This window comes from Canis aureus, chromosome 2, assembly GCF_053574225.1.
Source record: "Canis aureus isolate CA01 chromosome 2, VMU_Caureus_v.1.0, whole genome shotgun sequence".
Classification (NCBI taxonomy): Eukaryota; Metazoa; Chordata; class Mammalia; order Carnivora; family Canidae; genus Canis; species Canis aureus.
Genome location: NC_135612.1, coordinates 37,324,688 through 37,329,082, shown reverse-complemented (window position 1 = coordinate 37,329,082; position 4,395 = coordinate 37,324,688). Strand labels below are relative to the sequence as shown.

The 4,395-nt window shown below is 40.8% G+C and overlaps 1 long non-coding RNA gene across 1 annotated transcript; it reads right to left on the bottom strand.

The window, feature by feature from the left end:
• Positions 1 to 1,565: 1,565 nt before the first annotated feature.
• LOC144290490 (uncharacterized) lies at positions 1,566 to 3,004 on the bottom strand. The gene is made up of 2 exons (XR_013358112.1): positions 2,854 to 3,004; positions 1,566 to 1,716 (listed from the first exon to the last, which is right to left on the bottom strand). It is a non-coding gene; the product is annotated as an uncharacterized LOC144290490 (long non-coding RNA).
• Between the last annotated feature and the right edge of the window lie 1,391 nt (positions 3,005 to 4,395).

Below are 4,395 nucleotides of genomic sequence, written 5' to 3'. Positions count from 1 at the left end.
GATTGACTTATTTCACTCAGCATAATACCCTCCAGTTCCATCCACGTTGAAGCAAATGGTGGGTATTTGTCATTTCTAATGGCTGAGTAATATTTCATTGTATACATAAACCACATCTTCTTTATCCATTCATCTTTCGATGGACACCGAGGCTCCTTCCACAGTTTGGTTATTGTGGACATTGCTGCTAGAAACATTGGGGTGCAGGTGTCCTGGCGTTTCATTGCATCTGTATCTTTGGGGTAAATCCCCAGCAGTGCAATTGCTGGCTTGTAGGGCAGATCTATTTTTAACTCTTTGAGGAACCTCCAAAGCTGTGGTCATCAAGACAGTGTGGTACTGGCACAAAAACAGACACATAGACCAATGGAAAAGAATAGAGAATCTAAAAGTGGACACTGAACTTTATGGTCAACCTATATTCGACAAAGGAGGAAAGACTGTCCACTGGAAGAAAGTCTCTTCAATAAACGGTGCTGGGAAAATTGGACATCCACATGCAGAAGAATGAAACTTGACCACTGTCTTTCACCATACACAAAGATAAACTCAAAATGGATGAAAGATCTAAATGTGAGACAAGATTCCATCAAAATCCTAGAGGAGAACACAGGCAACACCCTTTTTGAACTCAGCCACAGTAACTTCTTACAAGATACACCCACCAAAAGAAACAAAAGCAAAAATGAACTATTGGGACTTCATCAAGATAAGAAGCTTTTGCACAGCAAAGGATACAGTCAACAAAACTCAAAGACAACCTACAGAATGGGAGAAGATATCTGCAAATGACGTATCAGATAAAGGGCTAGTTTCCAAGATCTAGAAAGAACTTATTAAACTCAACAGCAAAGAAACAAACAATCCAATCATGAAATGGACAAAAGACTTGAACAGAAATCTCAAGAGTAAGACATAGACATGGCCAACACGCACATGAGAAAATGCTCCGCATCACTTGCCATCAGGGAAATACAAATCAAAACCACAATGAGATACCATCTCACACCAGTGAGAATGGGGAAAATTAACAAGGCAGGAAACCACAAATGTTGGAGAGGATGCGGCGAAAAAGGAACCCTCTTGCACTGTTGGTGTGAATGTGAACTGGTGCAGCCACTCTGGAAAACTGTGTGGAGGTTCCACAAAGAGTTATTTGTGTTTTTTTTTAAGATTTTATTTATTTGCTCATTAGAGACACGCAGAGAGAGGCAGAGACAGAGGCAGAGGGAGAAGCAGGCTCCCTCTGGGGAGCCTGATGTAGGACTCCATCTCAGGACCCTGGGATCATGACCTGAGCCAAAGGAAGACATTCAAACACTGAGCCACCCAGGTACCCCACACCTCAGTGTTTATAGCAGCATTATGTACAATAACCAAATTATGGAAACAACCCAAGTGTCCATCAGGTGATAAATGGATAAAGAAGATGGGGTATATATGTACAATGGAATATTACTCGGCCATAAAAAAGAATACAGTCTTGACATTTGCCATGACATACATGGAAATACAGAGTCTAATGCTAAGTGAAAGTCAGTCAGAAAAAGACATACACCATAAAATTTTACTAATATGTGGAATTTAAAAAACAAAGCAAAGAGAAAAGGGAAGAGAGAAAGACTCTTAGCAAGCATTGTTGTCTAAATTGTTTACTGTTCATCTTGTTTAGGTGACATGTTCTTTCAGCTAAAGGTGTCATCAGGTAGTAGTAGACTGAAACAATAAGAAAAATAATTGTGGTTGAGTTTAAGGAGGTGGAAGTGGAATAGGTTGAAAAATAATATTTAACTTGTTACAATTTGCATCAACTTTATAACAGAAAAAAATAACCGTTTCCATGGAATCAATGAATAGATTTACTTTTTAAAAAGATCATAATGGTTGGCTAAAATTTAACTTTTAAATTGGGTGTTGTCATATAGAAGGTGTTGTGTGAGAAAAAAAAGGAGAGAAGGGGTCATCAGATGCGTTAAATATGTAATGGGGATTAAGGAGAGCTTTTTCTGTGATGAGCACTTGGTATTGTATGGAATTGTTGAGTCACTATATTGTACACCTGAAACTAATATAACACTGCTTGTTAACTAATAGAAATTAAAATAAAACTTCAAAAAAAGAGAGATCGGGATCCCTGGGTGGCGCAGCGGTTTGGCGCCTGCCTTTGGCCCAGGGCGCGATCCTGGAGACCCGGGATCAAATCCCACGTCAGGCTCCCGGTGCATGGAGCCTGCTTCTCCCTCTGCCTATGTCTCTGCCTCTCTCTCTCTCTCTCTCTCTCTCTCTGTGACTATCATAAATAAATAAAAATTAAAAAGAGAGATCATTTGGGTCACTATTGTCACAGAAACGATAAAATAATTGGATCATGCCAAATTTGTCAATAAGAGATGTACTAATCTAATTCTCTATGACCCTTAGCAGTAGTCACTATGATAGAAGGATGGGCATAGTGCCAGGTAGTGAATATCCAGATGACAGAATGGTGAACCCTAGTACAAATGTTGATGGCTTTGGGGAGTTTTGCCTTCCCTTTGTTGGAGTAAGCAATTATTTAGGCTTTACTGAGATGTCTGTAGGCCATCAAAGTGGGAGTTATGGCCCATTATTAGGACAGTTAGCAACATATCCTGGCAGCATTCTACAACTATTACCACCAAAAAGAAGCCAGATAAAACCAGACACGCCAAAGTAAAAGAAGGTCAGGGACCCTGACCAATTAAAAGATAAAAGGAATGAAACCCTGTTTTCAAACTAATACCCTCCCCAAATAATAAATATTTCACCTCTGAGTTAAAAACTCAACAAAAGACATAGACTCAAACCCCAGGCACAAGTCTCCCTTGAACTCACCTGGTCTCACATCTCAAGGTGATACTCTAATAAATATTTCATTTCCACTGGTCAACCACTGTGTCTGATCATCCTTGAAATATTTCTTGCAATGAGTCTAAGAGCCTTTGGTGAAGTCTCAGGGACAAGCTGGGTGAGGCCTCAGCACCTGGAGATCTTCCCAGTCTACGTAGCAACATCTCTTTGGTGACCACAAAGGGACCAGGTAACCACATGTTGAACACAGGAGAAGTATCTAAGGTCATTCTTCAAGATGTTCATTGGTCTCAGAGGCAACTTCCTTTCATGGCAATTAATTTCTGGTGACCTAGGTATGCACACATATTTTAACTCCTCCAGTATTCCAAGTTTCCTGATTGTTTTAGACTTCCAGCAGGAGAAATTGAGGCAAAAAAAAGAGTGATTCATGGACATTCATGGAAGTGATGCTTACAAACAGCACACCAAGATCCATTACATTGATCCCTAGGTGACTGTCTGATATTGCTAGACTATTTGTATCTCTGCACAAATCTCTCTTAATTATGGGACTCTGACTGCCATCCACCCTCGCCCCAGTCTAGCTTCAGCCACTTACTCTCATACCTATTTTCCCACTATCTTGTGCTAAATGTGGGGCACTAGAACCTGCAAGATGTTTTGATGCTTATCACAAAGGTCCTGCAAGAGTGCTAACTCAGAGCATTGTATCTCTACAAGATACTGTAAAATAAGCCATAAAACTGGACCCCCACTTATTGTGATTTCTCCCTGTGGATCAGCCTTAATCACCACTTAATTAAATGTGACTCAACTCAAATATTTCAGGGATATAGAGAATTGGAAATTGGGGTTAGTTTCACCAGAACAGACTGAAAAGTGGAAAAGATCAACAGATATATATGGGTCAAGTGAGAAATATTTAAACAATCAAAAAGTTCCTGTCTTGGGATCCCTGGGTGGCTCAGCGGTTTAGCGCCTGCCTTCAGCCTAGGGTGTGATCCTGGAGTCCCAGGATCGAGTCCCACATCGGGCTCCCTGCATGGAGCCTGCTTGTGTCTCTGCCTCTCTCTCTCTCACTCTCTCTCTCTCTCTCTCTCTCTCTCATGAATAAATAAATAAAATATTTAAAAAAAACTTAAAAAAAAAATTCCTGTCTCTGGTGGCCATTGTTTGCTGCCAATTGTTGAAAAGCCAATCAGAATAAAGAGCATGGGCTACTCAGAGATCTTAGTGTCATGATGATGCGCATTCCTGAGAGATCCACCGCAGGATGTCAGGGATAGTTATTGGGAATCATCTATACCAAAATCTTCAGGAAGGCTTCAGCTCCAAGGTCTGCAGGTACCAGGAAGAAATACATGCTCTGGGACACTGGAGCTAGCAGGACTGCAACATGACATATTGGCCACAGGTGTGATGAGAGGGGGATGAGTGGACAGCACGTTGGGGATACTCATCATCGGAACTCTGGAGAGTTCCCACCTGACATACTATTAGGTTCTTGAGAAAGAAAGAGAGCTAACTTTCCTTGGAAAAATAAGACTTCCGTCTTCTAATAAT